At 49.7% G+C, this 10,961-nt stretch overlaps 1 pseudogene; it reads left to right on the forward strand.

Moving 5' to 3' along the window:
• Positions 1-5,082: 5,082 nt before the first annotated feature.
• Positions 5,083-10,518, forward strand: LOC147224252 (uncharacterized; annotated as a pseudogene).
• Positions 10,519-10,961: the final 443 nt, after the last annotated feature.

Here is a 10,961-nt window from a genome sequence, read left to right on the forward strand (position 1 = left end):
AAGGGGGCCGCTACAGTGCTTCAACTCACAACATCACCGGCTGCAGATCTGGGTAGCTGCCCTTCCGCCCAGTCTTTGTCGTCCACTACCCTCAGCTCCCTGCTCACATTCAGCCCCTCATCCGGCTGCAGCACCAGTCCTTTTTCCTTCTCATCCCTGCGGTCACAGTGCCAACAGCCATCTGCTATGCATGGGCAGCGGGAAAGCGCGTCAGCTTTGCTGTATCTTTCTCCTGCATGGTGGGTCACGATTAATTCGTAAAGATGCAGCTCCTCCAACCAGCGCGCCAGCTGACCCTCTGGATCTCTGAATGTCATTCACAGAAGAAGCAGTCGTGGAACTCCATTAATAACGGCCAAAGCTGCTCCTGCTGTTGTGTGCCAAAGTTCTCTGCACTCCTTTACCATACCTCAGGCAGTGCTTTTGTTTTTTTTTCTCCTCCCAGGGGGGTACTTCCCAGGGGGTACTTCTACAGCCCCGGGCCCCAGCGCTGGGGGCCCCAGGGTGCCTGCAGTAACAGCTAGGAGCACGCGACCTGCTCTGGCCATTGCTGAACATCTGGGAGGGTTGTATCACAAGTGGCTTCCTGAGTATAGATACCTGAGCACAACCTCCGAGGTGATCTCCTCGAACACTGAGGAGATCATCAGGAAGTGACATTTGATGATGAAGGTCATGTGATGTTAGTAGCATAATCCTAACCATGTCCTATTACTCCGTCATTGAGAACATAATTACCTTCTCCTCCACCTGCGGGTTTCACATTCCTTGAGCATACTGTCTTGGTCTGCTCCATTCATACATTAATACACAGGACAAAGTGTTACCGTTCCTTGTGCTAAAATCTCAAGTAAAAACATGTCTAGAAACCCAATTGAGGCTGTAGGGGAGCTCTCTAAAACAAACAACAAGCCAGCAACAGCAGGCTACCACCCCACCAGCCAGACACCACCTACCTACACAAACGGGTACCTTCTATCATCAGTGCTTTGTCGAGTTAGGCTCCTTACACCTCAAGAAGGCTTGACAGAGAAAACCAGCATCCTGGAGCCAGTCTCCCCCATGCTGCATAGCAGTTCAAGAAGCTAACTATCTTTTTTTAGCAAACTCTCCAGCTACCATGCTTCCTCCATAGCCACAACCATTTAGTAGCTCGTTCTGCTGCCCGAAATATGTTACTGACCATAAGGTTCAGGCTCCGTCAGCCAGTGCCCAACTTGGTCAGTAAGGCAACGTCAGACTTTGCCACAAACCCACGACAACCCACCTCTACAGACTGCACCCGAGCCATTCAACCTTGCTGCAATTTCTCTGCTGTCATCTCAGCATACCTATCTGTTTTATGTTCACGAGCCTTGTCAACTTGATCCTCCCTGGGGACCATCCATCCATCCTTCCATCCATCTTCCCCCGCTTATCTGGAGTCGGGTCATGGGGGCAGCAGCTGTAGCAGTGTGGCCCAGACCTCCCTCTCCCCCGCCACATGGTCCAGCTCCTCTGGGGGGAACCCAAGGCATTCCCAGGTCAGCCTAAGCCATAGTGTCCTGGGTTTTCCCCATGGTTTCCACCCGGAAATACATGCCTGGAATCACCCGGAAATACATGCCTGGAATACTTCCCCCGGGCAGGTGTCCAGGAGGCATTTTGGCCAGATGTCTGAGACACCTCATCTGACTCCTCTCTATGCAGAGGAGCAATGGCTCTATCCCGAGCTCCTCCCAGATGACTGAACCCCTTACCCTTCCTCTAAAGGAGAGTCCAGCCACCCTGCGTTCTTCCAGTCACTACCCATAGCTCGTGACCATAGATGAGGGCAAGAACGTAGAGCGACCGGTATATTGAGAGCTTCGCCTTTTGGCTCACCTCCCTCTTTACCAGGACAGACTGGTAGAGAGTTTGCATCACTGCAGACACCGCAACGATCTGCTTGTCAATCTCCTGCTCCATCCATCCCCTACTTGTGAACAAGACCCCGAGATACTTGAACTCCTCCACTTGGGGCAGGACCTCTTCCCCAAGCCAGAGTGGGCATTCCACCTTTTTCCTGTTGAGAACCATGGTCTTGGTTGTGAGCCTTTCCAGTGAGAGCTGGAGACCTGATGAAGCCAACAGAACCACATCATCTGCAAAAATCAGAGACTCGATCCTGCCGCAACCAAAACAGATCGCTGCGACGCCCTGGCTGTGCCTATAATTTCTGTCCATAAAAGTTATGGACAGAATCGGTGACAACAGGCAGCCCTGTCGGACTCCTACTCTCACTGGAAACGGGCCCGACTTACAACCGGCAATGTGGACCAAGCTCCAACACCGATCACACAGGGACGTAACAGGGTTCGGTACCTCATACTCCCCCAGCACCGCCCTACAGGATTGCCCACGGGACACAGTTGAATGCTTTCTCCAGATCCGCAAAACATATGTGCCTGCTGGTACCTTTCAGCTGCCTCCAGAGCTCCACTGGCTAAAAAGGCCCAATAGGACTCCTTCTTTGGTTTGATGGCATCCATCACCACTGGAGTCCACCAGCCAATTCAAGGGTTGTCACCCCTACAGGTGCCGACTGCCTTGGGTAGTTAAACTGAACTGTTGTTGGGTGCATATACACAAACAACAGTCAGATCCCACCACCTGAAGATCGAGGAAGGCTATCCTCTCATCCACCAGGTTGAGCCGCAACGTGCAGGCGCCGAGACAGGGAGCAACTCCAGAATAAAATTCCAGTCCCTCTCGAGAGGCCTGGTTCCAGACCCCATGCTGTGCGTCAAGGAGGGTCCATCTGCATCTAGTCGTAATCTCTCAGCTTTGCGCACCTGCTTGGGCAATTCCCTGCCAGAGAGGTGAGATTCCATGTTCCAAGAGCCAGCTTCTACACCCAAGATCCCCTGCTCTGGCTATCACCTGACTCACACTCCACCCGACGCCCTTGGCCCTTCCTGTAATTGGTGAGCCCAGGGGAAGAGGGATCTTCGGGCTGTGCCCAGCCAAGCCTCCCGGGTGAAGGCCCGGTCACCAGGCACACACCACCAAGCCCCACTCCCTGGCCTGGCTCCGGGAGGGGGGTCTGGTGATCCGTGTCTTGACAAGGGAAAACTGGGTCCAATGATTGTCTTCTTCATGGGGTCTCTTGAACCACTCTTTGTTTAGTCCCTCACCTGGGACCTGTTTGTCTTGGGTAAGCCTTCCAGGGGCATAAAGCTCCCGACAACATAGCTCCCAGGATCACTGGGGCGCGGAACCCCCACCACCACAGTAAAATGGCAGCTTACAGAAGGGGTCCTAGAGGACCTTAAGTTCAATAAAATATACTATCCTCTCTACCCCAGACCATAGCAATAATTCAGGCTATAACTACAGTATATATGCTGGTACCACCAACTGATCATTAAGATCTGCTCTGAAATAATTGGCCAACCCCTTAGAACTCTCTCCCACTTCATTGTTTGGCACAAGCTACACGGTTCTGTATAGTTATTTATTATACAACCTTGCACAAAAGTACAGCCACTTTTTACTTCTACTCCTTTTTTTATCTGCATCTATATTACCTTTACTTTTGTCTATATTTGATCTTCTCTATTTTATATATGCTTGTCTATATTTATATATTCTTGTCTATATTTTATATATTCATCCATATACTTATTGAATGTTAACAATTTGATGCTGTTCTCCTGTGTGACTACCAATTGCCCCTCTGGGACAAATAAAGAATTCTGATTCTGATTCTGATTGTCGTCCAATTTTATACTCAGGATCTTCCACAGAGCTCTTTGATGGAATATTTCAGTACTTTTAGATTTCTGCTGTAGGTGGTCCAAGGTTTATCTCCACACATGAGGTTTGGTAGAATCACAGCTTGTAGACCAAAAGCTTTGTTTAAGGCCTAAGGTCTCAGTCATCAAAGAATCTCCATAGGCCCCACTGGTAAAATTCCAGATGGTTTACCCCGGAGTCTAGGTCGGGTTTGGATGTAAAAGACATGCCTGTTGTTCCCTTCAATGGTCAGTAGCCGCACGATGATTCAGGGAGTGCTCACAGGCAGGTAGCAAGGACGCGAGCGACTGCCATGAAGAGTGAGCTACTTCTGTAGTTTTCACATTCAGTCTTATCCCCTCCCTTGAATATGGTCACTATTTGATCATCCCGGAGCTCTGAGAAGAGCTCTTCCCTTTCCCAGATCAGGAGGAGCAGATGGTGGATGTGGTAAAGGAGCTAAGGTCCTTCTGCCTTTAAAATGTAGGCCTGTTGATCCTAATGCTCCTGATGGCATTTTGGACCTCAGTTATGGTGGGGGGTTCCCCAGTGTCTTCTCTGATGGGATTCCGGGGAATGCACCTGGCTGGTTCAGCTGAGGTGTTAGGATTCAGAAGTTCTTGTAAGCGCTCCTTCCAACGTGGATTGATTGAGTTATTGTTTTTTAAAAGAGTATGCCCATCTTTGAAGCGCAGGAGATTTATGCCTTGGTAGCTAGGGCCATGGACAGCTTTAGTGGCACTAAAATACCTCTTGTGTCAGCTGAACCTGCCAGTCTCTAGAGTTCTATAACCTTTTTCATCTGCCTCTCTGCTTCTTCTGATCCTCCTCTTCTTTTTTCGGATGATAGACATTGTAGAGTGGATGAGATGGTGGTCTATCCAGCAGTCTGTCATGGCTCTTGTAATTTTCATTTTGCAGTGGTTCAGGGCTCTCAAGATGACGTAGTCAATGAGAAGCCACTGACTGAAGTGAGGATGACTCCAAGATTCCCTGAATTTGCTTTTCCATCGGAGGAGAGTTTTAGTGATCATGAGGCTATGCTGGACAAACTTACCGAGGAGCAGCAGTCCACTGGAGCTGATAATGCCAATGCCCTCCCTGCCAATGGACCCCTTCCATAGGTGACCAATCCTTGCCTTAAAATCCCAGGGAAGGGTGATCCTATCCTCCTTGGGAATTTTTGACAGGGTTTCCTCAAGGCAGGTGCACAAGGCCTCTTTTTCTTACACATCAGAGTCTAAGTTATAGGTTTTTTACTACTGTTGGTTTCAGATTGTTAGCCACCATCAGAAAGATGGTCATGAAGTGCTTGCTGATGCCTGCATGAAGTTTGGAGAGGTGGTTACCAAGCCTTTTATTGATGGGGGAATCAACCTCCTTCATCTGCCTGGTGGGTTTCAATGAGAGCAGCTAGGTCAACATCTACATAGTTTGTCTAATGCACCCAGTGCACAGGGTGCGTGTCATGAGTTAGTGCTGTAGTCCAAGCTACTGCCACTGCCTAGCCCTCTTGTAAGGGTGAAAAGGAGAGCCAAGTGCATAACTTTCTTCCGGCAAACAGCTTCTCTACCACTAAGACTCCTACAGTGCTTCCTCATGGTAACACCTGGTATATGTGTCCCTGCAGACCCCTACAAAACTGTAGGGGATTTTGGAGCGGCAGTAGGACCCAGAGGCACAGTGTGCAGGCCTACCACATGGTGGAAAAGCCCTGGCACCCACCAACCACAGCCCCAACTATGGGTAAATATTCCCACTGCCGTGTGGGTCAGCCTATGCAGGCAAAGCCCAAGGGCGCACATCCTGACAAAAATGCAAAAAACCTCAAGGGCGGAGCAGGCTGGGGAGGTGGATGAAGGCTGCAGCAGAGATGGGTCCTGGTCATCTTGGACTCCATGCCATTGGACCCTGATCCAAACTTGCCCAGGACAATGTGGTGGCTGTTAGTGCACTAGATTCCTCACATTAAACAACTGCACACACAGGCATCCTCCACAATGGGAATCCCCCCTACCACCCAGGATTAAGTCCTATGCAAGCGGCAAAGGGGGCAGGTTTGTGTGTAATCCAAAAGCACTTCATCATGAGTGAGCACATCTGTGGTTATGCTCCAGATGATCACTGGGTCTTAGAACGATATAGATGAGGCCCCACGGCAGCTGCACCCATGACTATGCAACCCTGCCCCATTCAGGACCCACTCTGCTTTCTCGACCACATCTGGAATACTGCATCCAGAGAGAACACCATACTGCAGTCAGAAACAAAGATGCATCAACTTTGGACCCTTGAACTTTGATGGATAGTGATACCAGTGAAAGACCGAAGAGATGCCATCATCGCAAGAGAATTGCAGAAACTAAAAAGAGTCCACAGAAGTACAGAGCGATGCAACATATGGACAAGGTTGAGGTGGCAAAAGTCAAGCAAAGGGCACACAATGACTTGTATGTAAGTTCGATAGTAAGAAGGGGATGACTGACTAATGGTTGGCAAGGCAGAGATGTCAGGGTCTGACACGGCTGCATCAAATTGGTAATCTGCGCCAGCTGCTGCTAATTACCCGGCCCCATAAAGTGCAGCGGCATGCTCTGCTCGGGGCCGGGGAATTCGAGAGGGCTCGAAGGAAGGCGCGACTGGAGGTCCCAGGGCAGAAGGCCTGCCACCCTGCCTGCCACCCTGCCTGCCACCCTGCCTGCCACCCTGCCTGCCACCCTGCCTGCCACCCTGCCTGCCACCCTGCCTGCCACCCTGCCTGCCACCCTGCCTGCGGCACCCTGCCTACCTAAATAAAGCGCTCCAACCCTGATTTCAGCCTTGGCGGTGCGGTTCCCATTCCAAGTCCGCCCCCCGCCCTGTGACAAGAGAGATAGATCGGGCAAAGTTTGCAGCATGTTAGGGTGATTAAACATGGAGAGGGAAATGTATTAGTGTGCTCTGCTTTTAACTGTGTCATCCAAATTAGCATTAAAATTGAAAGCTTTGGAGCTCTGTAATACCACCTGCAGGTGAATTTATGACTTTCTGACAGGCAGACCTCAGGCAGTACAAGCCAATGCCAACTACACATCCATAGTTGTTTTTAACACTAGAGCACCTCAAGGCTGGTGCCTTAGTCCCCTTCTGTATAGTCTGTACACATATGACTGGATTGTTAGCAGCAGACCAACCTAATAGTGAAATTCACAGATGACATCACAGTCACTGGATTCATTGGTGACAATGATGAGGCACTCCAACCCTGATACTGATGAAGTTATTATTGTTCTGCCATTTATTATTAATTTATTTTGATGGGGGAGAATGAGGTGTCTGGCAATGTGCATTTCATTGCAATGACTGTACACTGTACTTTTTAATGTATGTGACAAAAATAAATGGAACTAAAATCAATAAGTAAATTTTTGTCAAAATCCTCTTGCCTTGGCAACTGGACTTGAGTTTCTTAACTCGAAGATGTTTCACCCCCCATCCAAGAGGCTCCTTTAGTTCTAATGACCTATAGGGAGTTTCAAAATATAACTGCCAGGGTTTTGAGTGGGTCTAGATTATGGTGGCTTGTTGTGCAAATGGAAGAGTTGATCTGGATAGACCAGGTGTAAAGAAGTTGTTATGCCAATGGGGGTGTTGTCCGTTGGAACAAAACGCAATTTTGTAGGATTACCTGGATTTGAATGTGAATAGGTAAAGAATGCAGCCTAGGGCGGCACTGGCTGGTGTCTCCCTGAGCCAATGCCAAAGCACAGATAAATGCAGAGGGTTGCGTCAGGAAAAACTTTTGCCAAAATCAAACATAAAACTCAACCATAAAAACAAGATCATATCGGTCGAGGCTCGAGTTAACAACGACCGCCAATGGTACCGATGACCTAAAGGTAACCAATGGAAACTGGGCTACTGTAGGTCAAAGAAGGAGAGCATGAAGGTGTGCTCAGAGGCAGAGAGAAAAGAGGAAAGGCAAGAGTATCGGACTGAAAGTAGAGACTTTGAATTTTAGGACTGTGAAAGAAAAAGGTAGAGTCGGTTGACATGATGCAGAGAACGAAGGTGGATATACTGTGTGTTCAGGAAACCTAGGTGGGAAAGTAGTCAGGCTAGAAGCTTAAAAGCAGGGCTTAATTTGTACTATAATTGTACTGACAAGAAGAGACATGGAGTAGGAGTTATCTTGAAGGAGGAGTTTGTTAGGAACATTCTGGAGGTGAAAGGAATGTCAGATAGACTTATGAGTCTGAAACAGGAAATTGAGGGTTTGATGCTCAATGTTGTTAGTTGCCATACCCCACAGGTGGGATGCGAATTTAAGAAGAAGGAGAAGTTCTGAAATGAGTTAGATGAAGTGATGCAGAATATTCTGATGCAGAAATGAGGGAGTGGTAATTGGTGCAGAGGAACAACTCAGCACCTGGACCCAATGGAGTCCCATGCCTGCTTTACAAGAGGTGCCCCAAGCTCCTTCAGCGCCTGTGGAAAATCATAAGGGGTGATCTGGAGGAGGGGGAAGGTTGCCCATCAATGGAGATCCGCAGAAGGGGTGTGGATCCCAAAGGAAGAGAAGTCTACCACCATTAAACAGCATCAAACCATCTCACTGCTCTACGTCGAGGGAAAGATATTTTTCAGTATTCTTTCCCGTTGACTGTTCGACTATCTTCTTCAGAACCAATTCATCGACCCTTCTGTGCAAAAGGGTGGGATCTCAGGAGTACCAGGATGCCTGGAACACAGTGGAGTGGTGGCACAGCTGATAAGGGAGGGTCGAGAGGGGAAACGGAACCTATCTGTGCTTTGGCTTGACCTAGCTAATGAATATGGCTCCATATCCCACAAGCTGGTGGAAGTGGCATTGTAACAGCACCATGTCCCATGTAACATCAAGGCCTTAATAATGTACTACTATAACAGCTTTCACCTGAGATTTTCCTCTGGAAAAGTCACATCAGAGTGGCACCGGCTAGAGAAAGGGATAATCACTGGATGTACCATTTCAGCAATACTCTTTGCCTTGGCTATGAACATGTTAGTCAAGTCTGCCGAGCCAGAGGGCAGAGGGCCCATAACCAAGTCCGGGAACCATCAGCCCCCCATCAGAGCATTTATGGACGACCTGACGGTAACTACTGCGTCAGTTCCAGGATGCAGATGAATCCTCCAGGGCTTGGAGAAGCTCACCACCTGGGCACGCATGCACTTCAAGACGGAGAAATCCAGGTCTCTAGTCCTGAAGGGTGGAAGGGTGACCGACCGGTTCCACTCCTCCCTTGGAGGCTCCCAGATCCCATCAGTCACTGAGAAACTGGTCAAAAGCCTTGGCAAGATCTTTGATTGCTCCCTGAAGGATACAGCCTCTATCAGGGCTACCAACAATCAGGTCGAATGCTGGCTAACATCAGTGGACAAATCGGGTCTCCCGGGGAAATTTAAGGCATGGATGTACCAGCACAGTATTCTGCCAAGGATATTGTGGCCCTTGCTTGTCTATGAATTTCCTGATCACCGTGGATGGGTTTGAGTGGAGGGTCAGCAGCCACCTCCGACGCTGGTTGGGGCTTCCCTGGAGTCTCAGCAGCATTGCCCTCCATGGCAATAAAAACAAGCTGACCCTACCAATCAACAGCTTTACTGAGGAGTTAATGGTCACCAGGACAAGGGAGGTTCTCCAGTACAGGGAATCGAAGGACCCAAAGGTTGCTCAAGCCGGTATCATGGTGAGGACAGCTAGAAGGTGGAAGGCGCAAGAGGCGGTGGATCAGGCAGAAGCTCAGTTGTTCCACAAGGAGCTTGTGGGCTCCGTGGCAACCGGTCGGGCAGGCCTGGGAACTATTCCGACAATGCACCTCAGTAAGCGCAAGGTCAAGGAAAGGCAGGACCAGGTCCAACTCGAGGTATGGGCTGGTGTCGAAGAGCAGCGGGCTAAGGCAGCAAGATGCATGGAGTAGATGGGAGGAAGCCATGGACAGGAAGATCTCGTGGACGGAGTTGTGGTGGGCTGAACCACTCCAGATAGAATTCCTCATCCAGTCGGTCTATGACGTCTTGCCCAGCCCGTCAAACCTCTTTCTTTGGGACAAGAATGAAACGCCATCATGCACATTGTGCCAGGGAAGGGGAACTCTGGAGCACATCCTTTGCAGCTGTCCGAAAGCACTTGGAGAAGGTCGCTATCGTTGGCGCCATTACCAGGTGCTTAAGGCAAGTGCTGACTCCATCCACTCTGCCATTGACCACAACAGCGCTTCCAGCCACAGAGGCAGGGCGTGACATTCATCAGAGCCGGGGAACAACCTCCTTCTCAACCAAAGACCCAAACAGAACTTCTGGGAACTGCGAAGGACTGGCAGCTAAGGGTGGACCTCTGCAAACAGCTGAGGTTCCCTATGAACAACATAGAAACCCGCTTAAGACCAGACATCGTCCTGCACTCAGAGTCCTCCGAGCAGGTCATCATACTAGAGCTGACTGTGCCCTGGGTGGAGAGAATGGAGGAGGCTAGCAGAAAAAAGAGGGAGAAGTATGCTGAGCTGGTGGAAGACTGCCGCAACAGGGGGTGGAATGCACAATACTTGCCCATTGAGGTCGGGGGAAGGGGCTTTGCAGGGAGGTCTCTGCAGGGCCTACAGTCTCCTGGGCATCACAGGGGCACACAAAAGGAGAACCATCTGTTCAGCGTCAGAGGCCGCTAAGAAGGCATCCAGATGGCTCTGGATTCAGAGGGACAAAGTGTGGATGAGCGCTTCTTGGACACAGGTCGGGAATTGATCACTCCCGGCCGGGTCGCCTGGGTGAGGGGTTCTGAAGTTGAAAGAGCCGAAACCCCCCGTGACCTCAGGTACTATCACTGATGATGTGTCCAAGAAACTGCATCACAAGATGTATCTCACAGCCAGACTTCAATGGACATATTGATGAAGGCAAGAGAGGGGATGAAGAACTGATGGGCAGATTTGGTACACAGGACAGAAATGCAGAGGGACAGATGGTGGTATATTTTGAAAAAAGGATGGAAATGGCTGTAGTTAACACCTTTTTCCAGAAAAAAACAGGGACATGGGGTAACTCATAAGAGCGGAGGTAAGAGCACGCAGGTAGACCACATCTTGTATAGACGAGGTATCCTGAAAGAGATCAGTGACTCCAAAGTAGTTGAAGATGAGGGTGTAGCCAGACAGCAGAGGATGGTGTTTTGTAGGATGTCTCTGGGG

This window comes from Fistularia commersonii, chromosome 18 (genome assembly GCF_037954325.1).
Source record: "Fistularia commersonii isolate RoL2024-O1a breed Wild chromosome 18, RoL_Fcom_v1.0, whole genome shotgun sequence".
NCBI classification, from domain to species: Eukaryota; Metazoa; Chordata; class Actinopteri; order Syngnathiformes; family Fistulariidae; genus Fistularia; species Fistularia commersonii.